This window comes from Macaca mulatta, chromosome 18 (genome assembly GCF_049350105.2).
Source record: "Macaca mulatta isolate MMU2019108-1 chromosome 18, T2T-MMU8v2.0, whole genome shotgun sequence".
Lineage (NCBI taxonomy): Eukaryota > Metazoa > Chordata > Mammalia > Primates > Cercopithecidae > Macaca > Macaca mulatta.
In genome coordinates, this window is record NC_133423.1 from 72,906,092 (window position 1) to 72,930,885 (window position 24,794).

A 24,794-nucleotide genomic window follows, 5' to 3' on the forward strand; every position below is an offset into this window, starting at 1 on the left:
CTATAGGAATATCAGGGTTGCCCAAGATAAAAGTTGGAGAATGAGGGAATGGTTGAGTTGGGTGGACTTAGTGTGCAGAATTAGCGGCCAGCTCTCAAGAAGTCATCAGACTCTAGCAAAGAAGCCAAGGGGAAGAAACACTCAGGAGGCAAGGCTAACAAGAAGAGAACTGCTAACTATAGAACTCTTTGGAATTGCCCTTGACAAAGGTATTGAAATATCTAGATGAATGGTTCCATTTTCTTTCCTATGGTATCTAAACTGTTAACTGAGATTATGAATTCATCAGCTCTATGTCTTATACCACTACAGTACTATATATTTATTTAAAAAACAGTAAGCTCTTATTAAATGATTAATTAAATCTATTTTCACCTATACTCCTATCTCATGTTGAAAGAGTACTAAGAATATAATCAAATATATTATATTCATAATTGGCCTTTAGTTTCTGCACAATAAATTAAATTCCTATCAATCTGATTTACATTTGAAGAGTTTTAAGCTTTAACTAACACATGTAGTTCCCCATGAAAAGCGAAGACTTCTCTTTGACATCTAATTTGAAATATTACATGACTATGTTGATAAACTTCCTCTTTGTTTTCAAGCTCTCTCTAGGTAGTGTATTCGGGCAGGAAAAGAAAGAGCTCCATTCATTGAAGCTTCCTCTGTTTTGCCAAATTTAATTGGTTTAGAACCATTGTTTCATCCAAATGCAATGTTAACAAATGGACATGTGTAAGCAATAAAAAAGCAGGGTTTTATTCTGAGATTCAGTTATATTCAGTAGGACGGTCAATTCTCTTATTCATATGACTCCATCCAGGAGCTAGTTATTGCAGATGTAGTTATTCCTGAAGGAGAAACAACTATATTTAAGGATACCATATTATCAGAACAGTACGCATGGGCCACATCAACATGCCAACATTGTCCTTCATCTTCTACCCAAGCTCTGTCATGTTCTGTTCAAAAATGTCACTCAGGCAACCAGCAGGGGGAGGCGTGGAACACAATATAAACAGCAGCTGGTATGAAGTATGATTTAGGATCAAACATTTGGGATACATTTACAGTAGGGATATGTACAAGAAAAGAGGCGCTCATTCACACCCAGCCAAGAAGCGTATCAATGTATCCCGCGGAACACAGCTCAAACTTCTCTCCTAGCTCGGTAGACTCGGCGCCACCTAGTGGTTAATCGCAAATGCAACGTTGCACATGCATCCCCTTCTGGCCCCATCCCCAGCTCCGTCAGAAAGAACTGCTTCATTCTATAGTGCAGACCGTATACATACATATTTATTCTTACTTTGAAGGATACTGTTTTGGTTCATAAACCACGTAGATGCCACCTCTCCTGAATGTAGAGCCCCTGAGCCCAGGCCATGTTGCTTTTAAGAATCAACCTCTAGTAATACCTGTTTCCTTCATGTTGGCTGACATATTTGATCACAAGTTGAGTTCTATATAATGTCAATGTATACTTATAATAGACTCCTAGACCCCTCTTTACAGACAGCCCCTGGACTTTGCTTAGCAAAACAAACTTTGCAATTCACACATCCAAATTCCAGCACTAGCACTGACCAGGGGACGTTGAACAAGTTATTTAACCTGAGTCTTATTTTCTCAAATCTTTAAAATATACGGAGTCAATAATCACCTGTTAAGGATACTATATATATATTTATAAAAATAAAATTACCTATGTAAAGTCCTAGACACATAATACATATTCAATAAATAGTAATAATTAGTATTTTAAAGTCTTTGAAAAAAACTACAAAATGCATTATAGATCTTTTAAATTTCATTAACATGCTATAGTTTTGTAAATAAGGAAATCACCTTTTTGACTTTGCATCCCAAAGTGCCTGGAAAACTGCACACATATTAGCAATTGAAGGTACATATAGTGAATGAATGGAACAAATATCAGTGTTTTAGAACCGGGTTATCTCCTCTCACTCTTCCTTCCTTGTGGTAGCATTAATGGCAATAGTACCTCTTTTGGGTTCATAGTATTCTTTCAAAAACTGGAGTTTTTAGCAGAACATATGAATAGATTAAATTCCACTCAGAGTTATTACATTGTTTACTCAGTCACCTTGTAATCACCCTGTTGCTATTTTAGAATGGCTCTGTCTCATAAATTCAGAAGGCAAATTAATCACACATTCTTGCTAGGTGAGATCTTCCCTGACCCTCTCATCACAGTTTGGCATCTATCATCTTAAAAGTATGTATTTCTAGTGGAGGCAAAAAAATAAATAAATCTTAGACAGTGATAATACTTTGATCAAAAACTGTCAGAAAATTGCTTTACTCCTGAAAGCCACTGTCCTTACCCACTTTCCTCTCTTCCTTAAAGTGGCAGCCATAAAATTATGCCTTGGAGTTCTCATCAACATGGCATATACAAAGGTGGCTGTACATAGTACAGGCCTAGCCAGAAAATGGGCTGTTGTCCTGGGTAATGATCCTGGCATGCACTGGGGAGGCTAACAAGATTTATCATGACTATTGATAACTATATTCTTTTGCTCTTTTATACAAAAATTGGTGATACTTTTGAAATAAGTAGAGAATTATCTTCAGAACAGGTAGCACCAGTGCTCTTCTCAACATTTGTTATCACTAATGATAGAAGCCTTTGGAAGAGCAAAGGGTTCCTCTGTAGAATACTATTTGTCCATTTGAGCTACCTGGAGATATTTATCACTGTAAATTTTCTACAAAGCATAACTAAAGTATCCCTCAAGAGTTGTATATGTGAAACTAATTATTTAGAACAAGGTGCTACCAGTCTTGGTCACCTGGTAACAGTCTACTGAATGTAAATATCTCATTTTGTACTTAATACTTTTCCATCTGCCTCACCAGTGCCTAGCAAGCACCGTGGCTTAGAACTGTGGCCAAGACTACATAAAGATCATGTCTTGCACAGAGACGGGTTGTACCTCTCAATGTCAGGAAAGAATGTGTTTGACCGGACACTGACAGCCTCTAAGTTTAAACCGAAGACAAGATAACGCGGGAGAAGAATGTGCAGGACAGCTAGAATGGGGAACAGAGAATCACATGGGAACTGATGGTGAGTGAGAACCGGAGGAGAGGGAAACTCCCTCCAATGCTCAGATACTGATAAGCAGCACACAAGTAAGAAGGAAAGCACATTTTACTTTACAATAGAGTTATTGTGAGACATACCTATGGGACTATGAGGAGAAGCATCAAGGCTGAAAGGGCATGTCCTACTTAAGTTGAATGACACCCATGGTTCAGCACAAAAGACAAGAAAAACAGCAGTATGTAATTGTAGGCATTTACCTGGATGGTGCACAATACAAAACTACTATAGGTTGAAAATGTAGACGTAATGAGAGATTCCAATTGTATTGAATGCTTTTAAATGTCAATTCATTTCATTAAAAACAGTCCATCTGATCTCATATGTCGCCCATCTATCTTACATTCTTAGAAGCTAAAGAAGGCAATTAAAAGAAGCATTGTTCCAGATTTTGTCATGACTGACAAAGCCAAATTGCAAGCCTAGTTCTGAGAAAAGTGAAGAAGTCTTTTTCTGATCCTTTCCCAGGATTAGAAAATCTGGAAATTATCTCAGATTAAATGAAAACACATTTTTAATTGCTCACAGATTTTTATGAACTTCATTTGGGCTGAAATGCACAGCTCTAGTTCTTTAATTTTGCATACTGTTGTATTCCACTGTATGAGTGCCACGATTTCTTATTTTGCTTCTTGTTTGACATCTGAGTTTTCTCCAGATATGTTTCTATGTAATGCAGAACATGCATCCATGTTTACACATACAAGACATGCCCTACACTCCAGCAGTAGAATTCTTAGATCCTAAGCTGTGTATGTATTTGCATTTCGAGACATTGTTAGATTGTTCTCCATAGCTATGTCCCATCAGGAAAGCATGAGGAGTTTCATTACTCTATACACTCCTCAACACATGGTGCTGTCTAATCATTTCAGTTTTGCTAATCTAATGGTTTAATCTTTTATTTTACAGATTCCTAATGAGATTGAAAGTGTTTGCATGTGTTGATTACATGTGTTCCCCTGTGTGTGCATTACATGGTCACATCTTTTGCCCATTGTCTCTTGAATAGATGTTGTGTTTCTTATTGCTTTGTAGAAGTTCTTAATGTATTCCACTAAGTATTCCATTGTTAGCTATATGGGTAACAAATACCTTCTTTCAGCCTGTGACCTTTTCTAAAATGAAGTCTTTTTGATGAACGAGGATAATATATAGATAAGCTATCTAACTGTTCAACACTGTATTTGGAAATCACGGAGAAGTATGTCGTGAGAGTAAACTGAGGGGCAAACGTAAGAGCTAGAAAGAATGAGATAATGTTAAAATATTCATTTTTGTTGTTATTGTTGCCCCTGTTCATTTGTTTTGTTGCTATATAATTAATGTAGCTATTACAAAAATAATGCTGTGAAACAAACTAAATGGCTTACGAAGATGAGCCTTCATTCTCACACCTGTAGGTCTGCAGCCCAGCTAAGATTTTGCTAATCTTGGCTGGAGGCGGCTGATAAACTGCTTCAGTCTGTGGTCCGGTTGGCTTTGGCTCCAGACTGAAGGTTAGGTTCAGATCTGCTGCATATCATCTTAGGATCAGCAGTTATTTGAAACACAAACCCATAGAAATGGCAGAAGCCAAGGGGCAAACCGAAATGTTCAAACACGTTTTAAAGACTCTACTCAGATAACTTCCTACTCATATTCCTTTAGCCAAAACCAGTCACATAGCTAATCTCAAAGAGGAGTGGGGAATTGTACTCTAGCTCAAAGGGAAAGAAGAGGTAAGCGAATGTATATTCACCAGAAAAAAATGCATCATAACTGAACATAGCATACATGTCCCAAAATAGTGTTGAAAGAATTCTGTTTTAAAAAAATCTTTTAAAAGGCGTATTTGGATGGTAATAGAGATGTCCACACTCAACATTAAAGTTGGCCATAATCATTCACAGAGAGAATGAAGTGAAAAGAGGGAATGTAATTAATAATGTCCATTAACAGTGAGGTTGTTAGGATCTTTCTGATAAATATCCTGTGGAAATAGATGGATTTTTCTCCTTTCCCAATATTATTTGCCCATTTGAGCTACCTGGAGATATTTATCACTGTAAATTTTCTTACAATGCATAATTAAGCTATCCCTCAAGAGTTGTATGTGTGAAATTAATTTTTTAGAACAAGCTGCTGCCAATCTTCGTCACCGAGTAACAGTCTACTGAAGGTAAGTATCTCACCCTGTACTTAATACTTTTCCATCTGCCTTGCCAGTGCCTAACAAGCACTGTGACTTAGATGGCAGGGTTATCAGGGGATACAAATAGCATGAATCCTGAAGTCATTCTTACTGCCTCTTTGTGGAGCTGTCAGTGGCTTTATTTCCTCTGTTCATTTACTTGGACATTGCTTTAGGATCTCGAGGGCTTTATATTCAGCAAGAGCTGCTCCGATCTAAATAAAATGGCCAAGCTTTACTTTTACATTAGATTCTACATGTTTATTTTGGTTTCTAATATTTTAATAAAAATAATATATAAGGTAGAGAAAAACGCTAAATAAGGATTAAAAAACCAACCCATTTGTATATGTGTGTGTATATATTTGTATAAATGTGTGTACATATGTGTGTGTATGTAATATTTCATAAATATTGTTGAACACCTTGTTTTCTTTAAATGTACTTTTCTTCTGGACTAATCAATTGGTTGAAGGCTTTTCAAGTCATCATTAAACTCCAATTTTTTAAAATCTCATCTTTAAGCATTTTATGTAACTTCCTTCAATCAGCAGCTAGAAAGCAGAGATCCCTTACTTGGTATTATCAGAAAGATCATAACAGCCTCACTGTAAAAGGACATTACTAATTACATTCCTTTTGTTCACTTAGTTCTATTCTGTAAATGATTATGGCAGGCTTTAATATTGAGTGAGGACATCTCTATTACCATTCAAATATCACTTTTGAAAGATGTTTAAAAACAGAATTCTTTCAACAGTATTTTGGGACATGTATGCTGTGTTCAGCTATGATGCATTTTTTTCTGATCATATAATATAGGAGCAAAAACAAATACGATTTTTGTCCACGAGGTACCAGAGTTCTGCAAAGGGTGTATAGAGCTTGGAGATGCACTTCTGTGTGGCAGAGGCTGGGGAGGGCTGTTGGCACAGTGTGCAATGGGAACACAGAAGAGGGGTACAAGCCAAGGTAAGATAAAGGAGGTTCTCAAAGGACAAGTTAAAAAAATCAAAATGCAGGAGAAGGACATTTAAGCAGAAGAAATAAACAAAACAGAAGTACACAGTCAAGAGGAAATATATGGAAGACATTAAATATTGAAGCAAAGATAGAATGTGAGCCACTGTGAATATAGGGGTGAAGAAGAGAGTAGACTGATATCAGATAACGAAGACTGGCAGCAGCTTGTTCTAAAAAATTAATTTCACATACACAACTCTTGAGGGATGACTTAATTATGTTTTTTAAGAAAATCTGTAGTAATAAATATCTCCAGGTAGCTCAAGTGGGCAAAATCTAGTGAGCACTAGACTTCTTAGAGCACAAAATCTTGTGGGCACTAGGCACTGAACACAGAGTTGCAAGGTGACTAATATTGTAAAGGAAAGTACTGCAAGAGACTTAATCTTGTGTAAATGGGCAGCTGTGGTACATACTTTTCTGACAAAATGATTTTAAGCTGATATCTATGATAAATAGAAGTTAATGGAAGGAGGAACAAGTAGAGACAAGTCAATATAGCTGTCTGGCCATGAGAAGATTACAGCATCTACAGAGCCCTTAAATAAGAAATAATATGGCACATTTGAGATGCCTTAATAGGTACAGTACAGCTGATGAGTATAGTAAATGGGAAGGCAGCAAACTGAGACTAGAGAGGTGGGTAGAGGCCTGATTTTGCAAGACCTTGTGAACAATGACAGATTTTTTGTTTGATTTTTCCCTAAAAGCAATTGAGTGACAAAACAGAGTCTAGAACAGAGGTACAAACATATAAACAAATAAGAACACTGTATGTGTGGGACTCTAAAAATCTGTCTATATGAAATATAGATATAGATACAGACATTGATATAGAAGTAGATATGTACTTAGAGCACACAAAAGAGAACGTGGACAGATTCATCCTGGTTGGAATGGGGGTTTGGTCATTCTAATTTGAGTCTTGAAGGATGAATAGATATCTTATAGGGATCAAGCAGTTCATTCCTTCTCATTTCAATTTAGCTATTCTCTCACTATGCCCGGACAAGATTATTCATCTCCCAACCTATCTTTAGCTGCATACTTCTTTGTAAGTTACTTTACTCCTCACTTGACATTCCTTTTCCAAAAACAGTGGCACAAAATAATGAGTCCATGTTCAGCAAAAGCTGTCAAATTAGCAGCATTGCAAAACAGTAATCAGAGAAAAATGGATCGTAGTGTTCATGCTCTAGCAACTACTATTCCTCTGTGGAGCTATTAACAAAACTGACTGATTGGATCAATATACAATTTTAATGAAGTCAAGAGTGCACAAATGGAAAACTATATGGGAGATTTTTTATTTCCTTTGGGGGAGAGAATTACATTTGGTCTTTTTTTTTTTTTTTTCCACCAACACTAGACCCTTTATCATCTGAGGGCTTGGGGTGAAGTCATGGAAATCATTGCACTACGATTTTTGGAAGGTGATTTCACCAGTGATCCCACAGAGCAGATCTTCTGCAATTATCGTAGATCAGCATCCCCGTTTTATTTTTATTTTATTTTTAAATAAAAAGGAACAGCTTTGTTAACCAATAAAAAAAGCTAATACTGAACTTTCTAGCTATAAATTAGGACAACCCCAGCATTTGCTATATGATGTAAGGGATCTGCATTACGTCACTTTGTTTCAGTTCTCTCACATGTAAAAAGGGATGAACGGAAAACTAAAACATATAATCACTTCTGTCATCCTGTATTTTCAAAGCTGCTGTAAAATACAGATACACTAATTTATAAAACATAAGGGAATGCATATTTATTATTATTTGTTACTTTTTAAATGTGAGGTCTTGCTCATCCACCCTAAAATAGTTACTGCTTAACAATGCATCAAGCTAACTTTGGCCATTAAGTAGAAATAGAACCAACAATTGAGTAGCCCAGCAAAGTGATTTCTAGTTAACAATCTGTCAGTAAATATTTGTTTGAAACTAACAAGTGGCAGGCATTCTTTCAGGTTCTAGAGATAGTTTAGTAAACGAGACATGCAAATCCTAACTTCATGACAAGAAAATCAATGTGCAAGCAATAATAATGATAATATAATTAAATTTTAAAAACACATCAAACAAACAAATCAACATGAATTGACTCTGAAAAATGCCAAAAAAGGAGAAATTGAAACATAGAAAAAATACTAAGTATAGAAAAGCACAAAAGAAGGCAATATAATTAAGTTTAAAAATACTAATAGTCACAGTAAATGTAAATGCACTAAATTGACAAGGTAGAAGACAGACATTTTCTTTTTTTATATTATGCTTTAAGTTCTGGGGTACATGTGCAGAACATGCGGTTTTGTTGCATAGGTATACACTTGCCATGGTGGTTTGCTGCACCCATCAACCCATCACCTACATTCGGTATTTTTCCTAATGCTATCCCTTCCCTAGCCCCCCACTCCCTGAGAAGACAGAGATTTTCACATTGAATATTAAAAATCTAGCAACACATAAAAGAGACACAACTACAATGCAAAAAACCAGAAAAGTTGGAATTAAAAGGGTAAAAAGATACATCCGATAAATATGATGTATATAAGAAAGTATGAGTTGTCACACGTGCACCAGGCAGCATAGTACCTACTAACAAAAAAACATAATTAAGGATAGGTAGGGTAACTCTATATGAATAAAAACTTCAGTTCAATAGGAAGCTACCAAAATCCTAAACTTGTATATATTAAGCAAAATTACCCCAAAATGTGTTAGCATAACTGAAAGTATGAAGTGGACCCTTATCTAACACCATATACAAAATTTAACTCAAATAGATTAAAGACCTAAATGTAAGAGCAAAAACTGCAAACCTCTTAGAAGAAAGCATAAAGGTACATTTTTATGACTGTGGGTTTGGTTGGGGATTTTTTATATATGACACCAAAAGCATGAGCAACAAAAGAAAGCATTATACAAGTTAGATGTTATCAACATTTAAAACTTTTGTGCTTTAAAGCATATATTATCAGAATGTCAAATGACAACCCACAAAGTCTGAGAAAGTAACTGCAAATTATATACCTGATAAAAGACTTACATCAAGAATACATAGAGAAATTGATATAACAATAATAAGAACACAAAAAACCCACTTTGGAAAATGGGTAAAGGGTCTGAATAGACATTTCTCCAAAGAAGATACAAAAATGGCTAACAACTTACATGAAAAGAAGCTTTCATCATTAGCTATCAGGGAAATATAAATATAAATCAAAGAACAATGAGATATCACTTCACACACACTAGGATGGCTAGAATAAAAAAGTCAGATAATAACAAGTGTACAAAAAGGTGGAGGAGCAGGAATCACCATCCATTGCTGTTAGGAATGTAAAATGACACAGCTGCTTTGGTACACAGTCCAGTAGTTCCTCAAATTATTAAACATAGAGTTACATATTATCCAACAATTTCACTCCTCGGTACATACCCAGGAGAAATGAAACATATGTCCACACAAAAACATGTACACAAATGCTTACAGGAGCATTATTCATAATAGCAAAATGGTAGAAATAACCCAAATATTCTTCAGGTAATAAATGGGTTTTAAAAAGATGGCATATCCATACAATGGAGTGTTATTCAGGCATCCAAAGAAATGAAGTACTGATACATGCTACAAATGAATAAACCTTGAAAGCATTATGCTAAATGAAAGAAGCCAATCACAAAATACCTCATATTACATTATTCAATTTACAGTAAACACCCATAGTAGGAACAATCTAGAAGGACACAACGTAGATTAGTGGATGCAAAGGGCTGGTGGAGAGAAATGGGGGATAGGGACTAATAGTAGCTAAAGGGAAAGGGTATTCAGTTTCGTTTTGAGTCAATTCTAAAACTGAGTATTTGTAGATAACTGTGACTATACTAAAAATCATTGAATTGTATACTTTAAATGAGTAAAATGTATAGTATATGAATTGTATCTCAAGCTGTTTAACAGATAAACTCAAAATAAAGAAAAATTTCTTTGACGTTGTGAGGTATTTCAATATGCCTCTTACAATTTTGTATTAAACTACAGCATTAAAAATTATATGCAACAATGTAGATGTAAGAAATATATATGAAATTTAATAGCCAACTATTAGAGATTATTTTTAGATGTACATGGGACATTGACAAAAATGGATTACCTACCAAGTGGTAAATTTCAAACTTTTCAAATAGTCATGCATAACACATTATTCTGATCTCATACAATTAAGTTAGAAGTCAAATAAATAAAAAAAGTGTTAAACTTTAAAAACACACTTCTAAATGACCTGTCAGTTAAATAAGAATTTAAAAGGGAAACTAAAAGCATCTTAGAATGACTGGGCACGGTGGCTCATGACTGTAATTCCAGCACTTTGGGAGGCCTAGGTGGGAGGATTGCTTTAGCCCAGGACTTCACGACCAGCCTTAGAATGGAAAGATAATTAAAAGCATACCTTTCTGAAATACTGGAATGTAGTAGTAATAGTATATAAAGAAACATTCATATCCTTAATTGGAATATGAGAAAAGGGTTTAAAAATTAATTGTATCCAATTTAAGAAGTTAGAGAAAGAACAAAGAAAACATGAAGTAGAAGGAAAGCATAAAGTTAATAGACATAAATGAATTAGAAGAATTCTAAAAAGAATGCAATATCTCACAAGGTTTTAAAAGTGACTGCTACCAAATTTATAAATACAAAAACATTACAAATGTATACAAACTTTTCCAGCTATAGAAATTACAACTAGCTTAAAGGACTAGATTCTAGTGTTCCATACCACTACAGAATGACTATAGTTAACAATAATATATTACATACTTTCAAGCAGCTAGAAGGAGGATACTGAACATTCTGAACATAAAGAAATGATACATGTTTGAGATGATGGATGTGCTAACTACCGTGATCTGATCACTGAACTTTATATGTATCAAAACATCACTATGTACCCCAAGAATATAAACAATTATTTGTCAATTTAAAAAATAAAATTGTTTAAAAATACAAAAAAGAGAAAAAAGAACAGCAGTCCACTCACGATATGAAGCCAGTTTCACTAAAAGCTAAGAATAACAAATTCCTTTAAACCTTTCAGAACTTAAGCATTGTCTCTTATAGAAAAACCTATCCCATCTCTCCAAGCCAGAATTAGGTGCTTCCTATTATATTCTACTGACAAAGCATATTGCTACCACATTGTGTTGTAATGATGCATCTTTTCCATGCTGTGTTATCACTGTGTATATTCACATCTTCACCACCACATAACAATCTCCTTAATTTAGGGATGATGACTGGTTCACCTCAGTTTCTTCAGTGGTTCTTTAATTGCCGGTCCCCACATTAGTTCCTGTTGCTGGTATAACAAATTATCCCAACTTTAGTAACCTAAAGCAATTGAAATGTATACTCTTCTAGTTCTGGACATCGGAAGTTTGAAATGGATCTGACTGAGCTAAAAATCAGTGTCGGCAGGGCAGCATTCCTTCTGAGGGCTCCAGAGGAGAATGCCTTTTCTTCCTTTTTCCAGCTACTGGAGGAGATCTGCACTCCTTTGCTCATGGCTCCTTTCCCCATCTTCAAAGCCAGCAGTGTAGCTTCTTTGAATCTTTCTCTACTTCTTTTGTTAATAAGGATCCTTGTGATTACATTAAGCCCAATATAATCTCTCCTCTCAATAGCCTTAATGATATCTGCTAAGACTGTTCGTCATGTAGGGTAACACATTTATAGGATCTTGAGATTAGGATGTGGACATCTTTGACTGGGGGCATCAGCCTCTTTATCACATTATCCCACAACAGCCTGTCCAATGAATGAGGCATCCGCAAGGCTGAACCCATTCATTTGCTGCATAATATCATCTTTGCACTCTCTAGACCTCTTTCTACTTTGCACGATTTTAGCAGCAAGGGAGTATAGAACTTTGTACTTTTCTGGTTGTCAATGCTCTGTTTTTTAGATGTGTTTCTATTAGTGATTATTTCAGTGATGCTACCAATAGAAACAGCATATGTTGCTTATTCTCCTAAGGAATAACAGTGTTGTAAAATTTGGATTTTGATTTTTATGAAAGCACTGGGTACCATATCAAAGTCTCATTTTCTACACAGCCCCTCTCCTGTGGTGAAATATTAAAACACTTTGTGACATCTAGAAAGGAGAGTGAAGTATGGATTAGTGTTTGAAGAGAAAAACAAAATGAACGATTACTATCCATGAAACTTGCATGATTCATATCCATGAAACTATCCATGAGATTTGCAGTTCTTTGTTCTTTAGATCTTAAAATTAACAAATGAAAAGGAAAATACAATGGTATTGTTTCCAAATTGTTTTAAATTCATATTTTATTACAAAACATCCATTGACTTTATATTGTTGCTATTAATATTAATGCTGTCACTTTTCCTCCTTTTTACCATTCTCTGTTCTCTTTTGGTCTTGTTTGACTTAAGATAGCCCTCCACAATGCTTCACTATAATTCTCGTATCCTTATTAAAAAGTTTCAGATTGAGGTGCTTGTTATTTTTTATCTACTGTCTATTTTAATCTCTTAAAGAACCCAGATCAAATATTCACTCATAGCTTTTATTAATAATAATTTTTAAATCCACATTTCATCACAAGACATCCATTGACTTTATGTTGCCGCTATCAATATTAATGCTGTCACTTAAAGTCCAAATAGTCAGCATCAATGCCAAAGTAAATATCACTAAAAGGTATCATTTATTTGCTTACAAATCAGCAGAGAAATAGTGACAAGTTGGCATATGTCAAAAAAGCATTTGCATGCTGTAAGGATATGTAAGTCTCATTGGTGTCAGTTTAAAACCAAATCAAATTTTAGCAGAAATTTTTATTTAAAGCCCCTGAGTTTATGATTAATTGACAATTGCAAGCAAGCCTTGAAGTCCATGGAAGGAAACCAAGGTATGATTTTTTTAAAAAGTGAAGACTTACAAAAGGAAAAACAAGTAATGCATATGACAGTTCTGCTGTTGCCTACAGTTGTCAACAACCCTGGAAAATGATCTGTTTAACCTTCCTAACACTGACTTCCCATCCGCAGCATCATAGTGAAAATGACCAGGTAATTTATGGCACAAGAATAAATATCACCCACTCACAAATCCCAATGCATGACGTAAATGTATTCCACGTCACTGATTTTGGTTGCCAATAAAGTCAGAGTCAGGATAAAAATGCCCACTATTATAATATGGACATGATATTGGAAGAATCAGCCAATGAAACTAAATGAGAGCAAATAAGGGCATAAGAATTAGAGAAGAAGAGGTAAATGTATTTCTATTTGAAAAGGATATGATTCTCTATCAGGGAAATTCAAGAAAACCCATGAATTATCTACTACAATCCATAATGAAACACTGATCTATGTTCTCAAATCATATCATTTTATCCAAGATCCCCCAAAATTAACAAAAAATTACCATTTCCAAATTGTTTTGTAGCAGATAAACTGAATTTGACATAATATATTATATTTTGCTGATGGTACTCATTGCTTATATTCTTATAGTTTGCTGTGACATGCAAACTTTGAACATGAAAATAATACCAATGCAAAAAGTGCTGTTTCATATATATATACGATATTTAAGATTTTGGGGCTTTGGAAAATTCTATGATCCTAAAGTTAGTTTTAGAACACATATAAAATTATTTGGATTTATGTACAAGTGTATAGAGTTTCATATAAAGTAAGTGGAAGGAAAATACTTTTTTTCTTCAGATTGATGCTTAGACCAAGAAATTTTTAAGATGTATGATATCTGTAGCTTCTTGTGCACTGGTTGAAAGAGCCTGTTGTTACCTTATCAACTTCTTGTCCTAAATTCACACTAACAATATGAACCTTGAATTTTGCTCAGATATCTGTACAAGAAAACAGGCATGTATAATATTCACCATGATTTTTTTCCTGCTGTTTATATAAATCCAAAATAAGAGTAGAGATATCATAACAGAATATTATGAGAATTAGGTAGAACTTGATGAATTATTTTGAGTTACTTCTAATAAATTACCTGTAAAATCTTAAACTCATTCTAAAATACACAGATGTGAAGGTCATCTGTTTATAGTAGATAGATAATCAGGAAAATTCAGATGCAAATAATCAGCTCTTTATTAACTATCTACTAAATACAACTATTTTAGCCATTTTCTGCAGTTACTTGATTTAGCTAAAGGTACAAGAAACTTTATGTCAATGCATCTATTTAGCTACATATACTACTGATATTTTACTATCAGTTGTTTTCCTTGTTCAGTTTATTTATAATTACATGTGATTTCAAGTTATACAATCTAAATGAATCAAATGAGAAACTGAAACATCAAATCATGAATTATTTCTGTATTTATTTCTACCCTGGTCTGAATATATACTTTTTCATAAAGATTAACTATAATTTCTCAACTCATGTCCTTGTCAGTCTCTGACTTTAATATCATTTAAAATAATTTTATTTGTATGTGTTTTATTAATATGCCATAGCATAAATTGACATTTTAAAATTTTGTTAGAGTATGTTTTCTTCACCTTATCATACATGAATTAAAACATATCTGTGCCTGTATTTAACATTTTGTCTCCTGTATCATTTTTAATCTTAGAGATCACTGCTATCAATTTAGTACACATAAAATACTGTAGTAACAACCCAGAAATACATTTCTTCTTCATTTCCTAGTTTTTCGTAATTCCCTCAATTGCTTACTTAGAAACTTTTTGGAAACTGCCACGTAGTTTGACATCATAAAAATGTAAAGGTTAATTTGCTCAGTTGCTGAAACTTAATTACAACATATCAGTTATTTAGAATGTTTGGCATTTCCTGTAAATTCTTCTAATTAGGAAACCCTTAGAGAATCCAATGAAGAGAGATGAAACCACCAAAATGTGTTGGCAGAGATAGATATTTTCTTCTTATTGAATGAGCTCAAAACACTGTAAACATTTGAAAAAACTTTAAAATTACAATTTTTCAGTAAAAATGCCATGTGACCTCAAATGCTTTCTGGATTTGTTGTGATTGCTTTATTGTCATATTCTTGTGGAGGAGGAATATGTGTTTGCACTGATTTAAAGAAAATCTGATTAAAGAAGGGAAACTCATTAAGAGTGTATTACAGGAGAGGATACATAAATTATTAGACTAGAAATTCAGAGTTTGCATTGGAGAGGAAAAAATATGTCATAGATTTCAAGTTATGTAACTTAATCACATTTTATTTGCTGAATTTTTAATCAAGAGTGAAAAAGTATTGTTGGTGGGAAGGTAAATTAGTATAGCCGTTGTGGAAAACAGGATGCATGTTCCTCAAAAAATTAAAAATAGACTTACCGGCCAGGTGTGGTGGCTCACGCCTGAAACCCAGCACTTTGGAGGACCGAGGTGGGCAGATCACTTGAGGTCAGGAGTTCAAGACCAGCCTAACCAACAAAGTGAAACCCTGTCTCTACTAAAAATACAAAAATTAGCCGGGTGTGGTGGCAGGCCCCTGTGATCCCAGCTACTAAGGAGGCTGAGGCAGGAGAATCACTTGAACCCGGAAGGTGGACATTGCAGTTAGCCAAGATTGTGCCACTGCACTCCAGCCTGGGTAACAGAGTGACAGAGTGAGACTCTGTCTCAAGATAAATAATTAATTAATTAAAAAAAAATAAGAATAGACTTACCATGTGATTCAGCAGTCCCACTTTTGGGTATATATCCAAAGGGTATGAAATCATTACGTCAAAGAGATATCTGCACTCCCATGTCCATCGCAGCACAATTTACAGCAGCCAAGATATGGAAGCAACCTAAGCATCCACCAGCAGATTAATCCTCAACACAGTGGGATACTATTCAGCCTCATAAAGGAAATTCTATAATTTTCAACTACAGAGATGAGTCTAGAGGACATTATTTTAAGTAAGCTAGGCACAGAAAGGCAAATACCACAGGATCTCACTTATATGTGGAATCAAAAAAGTCAAATTTATAGGAGTAAGGAGTAGAATGATGGGGACAGGGATGGGAAGATGGGGAAAGAGGAGGTGTTAATCAAAGGGCATAAGGTTTCAGTTAGATGACAGGCATAATTCTAAGTGATGTATTGCACAGAATGGTGACCATAGGTAATGGTAAGGTATTGCATATTTCAACATTGCTAAAAGAACACATTTTAAGTGTTCTCACGATAAAAGTATACAAGGTGATAGATATGTTCATTTGGTTTAATCATTCTACAATGTACGTGTATATCAAAACATCACATATACTCCATATATGTACAATTATTATTTTAAATCATTAAGAATAATTTTTAAAATGTGAGCATATAATCTGAGCAGCAGGAACTAAAATCCAAAATCCAGTTAGAATGCCTAGACATTTGTCAAAAATGACAGAATTTCTTTTTTTTTTTTTTTTTTAAGGCCTAGACAGAAGGATGCGGCACAGATGCAAGAAAGCCCCTAGTGACCAAACCAATCACTTTCCTGGACCAGTAGATCTCTGCTCAAGCCAGAGGGTCTCCCTGGGCTTCCTGCCAGTCTCAGGAACCAACCCCACTGTAGGCAACCATGTCTGACCATCTGAATCAAGTGGAGAATCAAGCTCTATCGTTTCACCATGGTATATTTGATGTCTTGACTTTTTTTTTTCTTTTCCTTTTTTACAAAGTCGTTCTGCTTTATAAGCAAACTAACAGATGGCTGAATCTGGATATAACTGTGGAGACCATTTTCAACATTTCTATTGTTGGCTAAAGCATACTTTATTAGTGATGTTACCAAGTTATTCATTTATTTATACCACCTGCAAACACTAGTATACAGTAGGTATTGAAAGAGTGGTATTTATTTTATGAAAGGAAGGTTTCACTAGGGATTGGGTTAACACATTGTTTTCCCTTTCTTGCATGCTAGTCTCAACACACTAGTGGCCAGGTGGCACATATTGATAGACTATAGACGGTATATATTCTGACAATTTTCTACTGGTTATTAAATATTTTTAAGATGCACCAAAAGAGGAGGTATAAAAGTGTTTGCTTCAGTGTGTAATATGACTGTGTGACACCAAGAACAAAATAAAAATAGAGATTGACTAACAGCCCCATTTTAACCTACATGATATAAAACATATGTAGACGTCCTCATGGACAATAACCCCATCATCACAAAACACTGCCAAATTCCTAAGTACTCCTAAGAGCTATGCCACATATTTTCATATTTAAAAAGAAAGTTATCATATTTTCATATTTAAAAAGAAAATTATCTAACACATCTGGCACTACGGAAAAAAGGCACACATTTCTTCATGGATAAGACAAAAATATTGGCCTAATTGGCTAAACTCAGAAATTCACACTGTCTCCCATTTTGACAATATTTCTGAATCATAGCCTATACAAATGAATAAGAGGATGTACGTGAATAATTTGTGTATATGGATAAGGCACTTTTCTAACAAATAACTGGGTCTTAACTACAAACCCATGTTAAAAGGAAAACTCAGCTGAATCAAATTTATAAGAGTTTAATTGAGCAAAGAACAACTCACGAATGGCGCAGCCTCCTGAGCTAAAGTAGGCTCAGAGACTCCAGCATAGCCATGAGATGGAAGATGTTTTATGAACAGAAAAGGGAGCATGAAGTGCAGAAAATGGAAGTGAGGTACAGAAACAGCCAGATGGGTTATTGCTCAATGTTTGTCTTGTTTGAACATGGTTTGAACAGTTGGCCACATTCGATTGGACAAAACTTGGTAATTGGCACAAAAGTAAGTTATAGTCTGTTCAGAATTCCATATAGGTTATAGTTCACAATGTACAGAGAAACCTTTAGGCTAAACTTAAAATATGTAATGAGGTAGATTCAGTCTAAACTTGATTTAATAATTTCTCCCTTTTGGTCACTCTCTCAAAATTAAGAGAATGACCAAAACTTTAGTCATCAATGTTCATTTCACCTTGTAAATGTATTTATTTGGTCTTGAAACCCTCTGGGAAACAGTGGAACAGTGGCTTTTGTAAGGTGGGAAGAAGGACTTCAGGTTAGTTTTTTAAGGATTAGAGTAGAGGATATCTCCTTATGTTAGAAAGTCCTGTTTATGAGAGAAAAGACAAAAGCTGGTGTGTTCTAGGATCTATGTGTTTCCTTAAAATCTTAGTTTGATTATTTCACATTTAGCACAAGTGACTCCATTTTTGTGTGTTCGGGTCTGTTGAGGCCTAGTGCACGAGCTCAGTTCAAAACAATGGCTTCCCATTATTGTGTTTAAAAGTTTCCCCTCTTTCGGTCAGGTCTTCACGTAGGTGAAAGTTTGCCCAAAACTTAGGGCCTTCGTGCCACTCTCAGTTACCATCATTTTGGGTTTCTGGTCTCTGCACGTCATTCATAGGTTACAGTGCCCTCATGGCCACAAATTTCTTTCAGCTCTTGTAATTCCAGTTGAAGAGAGACTATTTGACATTCTAGAGATGGTTTCATGCAAACATTTAAAACTTGAGAGAATATTATTCACCAGGGAGACTACTATTATGACTATCGGGAGGATAATACCAAGATTTTGGAGTATGGTCCTTACCCAGGGTCCCCATAAGCCAAACTACCTAAAATCAAACAGATCAAAGAATGAGCTAGATAAAGAGTCTACTCACTTTAACTAAGTAGTCTCTCTGTTAATCCTGTACAACTGAATCTCTATAATACCTGATATAGTGTATTTCTCCATGGGCCACAAGAAGTACAAACAGCTGCACAGATACTTCTCTGTTTAGCCAGTAAGAAATCTAGAAGGATTCTAATATTGAGTATAACTTTCACAAGAGAATTTAAAGTAGGTTGTGTAACCATATTCTTTACAATTGATTCTGCTACAGAGCCTATCATCAGGGATACATTGCTATTCATTGCCTCTTTTACTCCAAATGACAGATAAAGGAACTAACAAGTGATGCCCTTCCACAAGAGTGAAGACCTCCTGGCAATGTTCTCTTTAACCCATAATTTAGGTTAAGAGGAGTGGATCAATGTTCCCCTTCTGACTGATCACGAGGCAACATATGCACCATTACAATTCTCACCTACATTGAGTCTTTGTACTTCTATCTATCAAGGCTTAAGTTTATCCATGTTTAAGGCTGGCTGCAGAACCTGCCAAAAATAAAAGTACGTACCCCATGAGTTTATAAAACAGATACCCTTTTCACTTCTATTTTTATAGAGGCATAAACAAGAGGAAAAAATCAAAGATAAGAGTCTCATGATGGTAGAGGAGTTTTGATCCGTGATCTTGGGGAAAAGCTGTTCACACCAAGATGTCTTCTTCTTCTGGGGAGAAACTTCCCCAGTTAGCTTTACCTTAAGGGTTCCAATGGGTGTAGAGTTCCAGGAGTATGGAGGGACTCTTCTCAGTTGTGAGATTTTGAACCCAAAGTTGAAGCTCCCAAAGTATTGCTGCAGTGTGGATGTCAAGGGCAATCTTTCTCTAATGTTCTCAGAAGATCCAATCTTAGGGTTTTAGATTGTGAAGGGGTTGATTGCCCTCAGTTAGTGAACTATGAAAAACTTTCTTTACCTGGTGAAAACACCCTGTGGCATAAAAAGATACTATTATGACATCAGTCCCCTTACATGGGAAAGCTTTCATATCATAAGAAAATATGCATTGAAAATGACAATTGAATGAAATCTCTCTATAAATATTTAAATGGCCCATCAAGTAGCAGAATGTTCTTGAAGTTTTGATTGTATTCCCAGGAATATGGGTTTGACAAACCAAACATTGGTCATAAACTATTTTAACAATTTAGAAGTCACCATCCCAATATATATTTGATTTAAGTAATTTTATCTTTTCCACCATGAGTCAAGGAATGCAAAATTTTAACAACAAAATGTTTAAAGACTCAGGAAGGACAAGGTGGCTGTCCTGGTTCTCCATGAGTCCATGCTTCATGTTGAGCTTATGTACTCTTGAATGCCAGTTTTTTTTTCCTCCAATTTAGGTCCATAGCACTGATAACTCATGCGCTATCATAGGTAATTTGTCTTAGATCATGGAGTTCATTCAAATTGTATATCTAAACAATTTTAGTATTGACTGATATAGCATGGAAATCTGGCAAAATATTTTCGTGGTGTTCAATTAATTTTTTTTTTTAAATTTTAATTTTTTTTTTTTTTAGACGGAGTCTCGCTCTGTCGCCCAGGCTGGAGTGCAGTGGCGCGATCTCAGCTCACTGCAAGCTCCCCCGCCCGGGTTTACGCCATTCTCCTGCCTCAGCCTCCTGAGTAGCTGGGACCACAGGCGCCGCCACCTCGCCTGGCTAGTTTTTTGTATATTTTAGTAGAGACGGGGTTTCACCATGTTAGCCAGGATGGTCTCGATCTCCTGACCTCGTGATCCACCCGTCTCGGCCTCCCAAAGTGCTGGGATTACAGGCCTGAGCCACCGCGCCCGGCCCGTTCAATTAATTTTTGTTCTGCTTGGGTTAGCAGTTTTATAAACCAGTGAGTCTTTTCATTAAAGTTATTCTTATCCAGCCCAAATGATATGATTTGAAAGTTATCAGAAACCTGTATTCAAGAGTGCTTTTCAGGATCCTTTCCATTCTTTCATTAACTTCCTTAACGATACTGTATTCTAGGACTTCGTGTGCTTGTGAAGTTTTCAGAACGGTGAAAATGACTTTAAGCAGTCATAGTTAAAGACACAATTGACAAGAAAATTTGGTTATTTCTGTGGTCTACGATAAGTTAACATAATAACCATTATTATGTTTGATAGCATATACTCAGACATACTAGAATTTTAGAAGTGCCACACGATTTTTTAGCCAGAAGTAACAACATTGCTAATAATGATCATTAACATTTATTGCAAATTTTCTATGTTCCAGGCAGTATGTTAAGACCATAATCTTCATTCTAATCTTGAATCTGTGCTGTATGAACTAGTGTCATCTTTCTTTACACCAGGGAAACGTGGCATATAAGGAGTCAGAGACTATTCTCAAAGGCACATGGAAAGCTGGTATCTGAGACTTATCTCCAGCTAATTACTTTCACTTTCAGGAAGGGAATAGGAAAAGTTAAAGTCAGATTGTCAGACCTGAGAGCAATGTCCAGAAAATCTAGACAAGCAAAGTTCATAGACAGAAGCCATACTCATCTAATGCCTGCTGTTCAGTAGAAGTAGAAAGGCATGCCAAGAATACAATTCCTGTGTACAGACTCGAGTTAGAGTTTAAGGTTTCAGGGAGACCAGCCTGGGTGAAATAAAAAGAAGAGGGTTTAGAAAGAACAACTGATCTCAGATTGGGCAGCTGATTCAAGCACAATCAATACTTAGCTGATTATCCCGGAAGTGCCACCTGATCTCTGCCCTCTCAATGTGAATGAAGGAAGTGAGTGCATGCAGCTGCTACCCGAGAAAAAGATGATTATCCAGATGTAGTGTAGTGAAGGAGTAGTGTATGTGTGTGTATATGCATATATATCAGTTTTACCTTTTTTATCAACTAAAAAGTTTATACTTCATCAGATTACTTTCTTTCTTATTATTTTTTTTTAAATCAAATGTCCTTTTTCTATTCTTGAATCCCATCCATGACGCTACATTTAATCATCATGGTGCCAGAAGGACCTTGTACCTGTGACAATTTTGGAAACTTACAATTTAATGACCTTGACAGTTTTGAGGACTATTGGTCAGGTATTTAGTAGAATTTTCCTTGATTGGTATTTGTTTGATTTTTTTCCTCATGATTACACTGAAGTTATGGGTTTTGGGGAGAAAAACCACGAAGGAAATGTGTCATTTTCATCCAAATCATATCTAGGGTACAACCTATCAGCATGACATCATGTCCAGTGTTATGTTTATCAAGTTTTCTACTGTAAACTTACACTTTTCCTCCTATTTCCACAGCCTACTCTTGAAAAGGAAGTAATTATGAACAGCCCACACTTAAGTGGAGAATTATGCTTTAACTCTTTGAGGGTGAAATGTCTACCTAATTTTTTTTTATAATTCTACATGGGAGATTTGTTTCATCTTCCCTATTTATTTATTTATTTGTTCAATTCATTTGTTTATTCCAGATTGACTCATGAGTGTTTATTCTATGCTGTGGATTATAAGCCAACATTGCTTTATTTGTTTTGTTACTCAAGTTGTTTCAACTTTGGCCATGGGAGCTCTTTTACATATGTGTCTCTTTGACATACTCCCATTGTTGTGTTTTTCTTTTACTTTTCTTATTAGGACTTTCTTATTTTCTAGCACCACAAGATGATTCAGGTTCATCTTGTATATTACCAGCTCCAGTCCTACATTCAGCCATTTCTCCAAGGAGACCTGATTCCTTTCATTGCTGCTGGAGGGTCATTTCATCTAGGACCTCTCAGCTAACAGGGAAGGAAATAGACGTATATAGACTAATCTACATACATAAATTTATTTATAAGTATTTCTATATATAAGCATTTATTGCTATATTCAGCTAAACTTAAGTTCATACTGATTCTCCAACTATAATCCATTACCATTTGGACCATTCTAACCCCTTAACTTGCTTATCTGTAACTTCCGACTCCAGTGAAAGTCTTGGTTCCCGCCATTTATTATCCATTTGCATGTTGAGTATCTCTTGTCTGAAATGCTTAGGAAAATAAGTGTGTAGGATTTCAAAATTTTTTGAATTTTGGAATATTGGCATATATAATAAGATATTTTGAGGATGGGAACCAAGTCTAAACACAAAATTCATGTATGTTTCATATATGTTTTATGCACATAGACTAAAATAAATTTTACACTTTATTTTTAAATAATTTTATGCATGAAAAAAGTTTTTGTTAAGTACTTACAGGTGTAGAATTTTCTACTTCTGGTGTCATGTCATTATGCCATGCTCAAAAAGTTTCAAATTTTAGAGCATTTCTGATTTTGGATTTACAGATTAGAGATGCTTGACCTACATTACATTCTTGAATTTCAGCATACATGGGCAGTGATTTTGTAACTGTAAAGCCATGCATCCATGGGAAACAATGTTATTATCTGAATACAGTGCTTATTTTCAGTAGTTTTTTTTCCTCTGATCTTAGAATTACTCAGGTCTGCACCTTTTTCTCCCATCCCCTTCAGTGAGACTGTTTCATACATTTGTAACACAGATTCTTTTATCACATTATATCTTCTCTTTGATTCTCAAAATTCCTAAGTGATTGTTTTAAAATGTATATGCATTAAGGAACACATTTTGTGTTATAAACTTCTGAGTTTTGGTCTACACAAAGTGTCATCTATGAACCATGATATTACAAGTATTATACAGAATAGCTGAATCATCCCAAAAAATCCATTGTGCTTCCCCTGTTTAACTCCTCTCCACTCCACTAAACCCTGGGCAACCACTTATCTGTTTATGATCTTTACAGTTTTGTCTTTTCCAGAATGTCATATAATTGGAATAATAAAGCTTTTCAAATTGGCTTTCCTCACTTAGCAATATGCATTTAAGATTTACCCATGTATTTTCAAGGTTTGGTAGCTTATTCATTTTTATCTCTGATTAATACTTTATTGTGTGGTTATAATACTGTTTTGTTCATTCATCTACTGAGGGATTGCTTACAGTTTTTGGCAATTATGAATAAAGCTGCTATAATTATCCATGTGCAGGTTTTGATATAGATATAAATTTTAAAATCAGTTGGGTAAATACCTAAGAATGGATTTGCTTGATCCCATAGTAAGGCTTTGTTTAGTTTTGTGAAAAACTGCAAAAACCCTTCTTCCACTCTTCATTCCCATCAGCAAATGAGAATTTCTTTTGCTCTGCATCCTGACAGGAACTGGAATCATCAGTGTGTTGGATTTTAGCCATTCAAATACATGAGTAGCTATGTCTCATTTATGTTTTAATTTGCAATCCCCTAGTGAAAGACACTGTTGAGCATCTTTTCGCTTGCTCATTTTCCACTTGCATATCTTCTTTGATTTTTGTTGTTGTTGTCGTCTTGAGATGGTGTCTCACTCCATTGCATTGGCTGGTATGCAGTGGCATGATCATGGCTCACTGCAGCTTCGGCCTGCTGGGCTTGGGCAATCCTCCCACCTCAGCCTCCCAAGGAGCTGGGACCACAGCCACCATGCCACCATGCCACCATGCTTGACTAATTTTTAAAATTTTCTGTAGAGACCAGGTCTTGCTATGTTGCCCAAGCTGGTCTAGAACTACTGACCTCAAGTGATCCTCCTGCCTCCATCTCCCAAAGTGCTGGGACTGTAGGTACACACCACCACATTCAGCTTGCAAACCTTCTTGAGTAAGATATCTATTCAGATATTTTGTTTGTTTTAAAATTAGCTCTTCTGTTTATTATTAATAAAATTTAGGAGATTTTAAGTAATATTTTT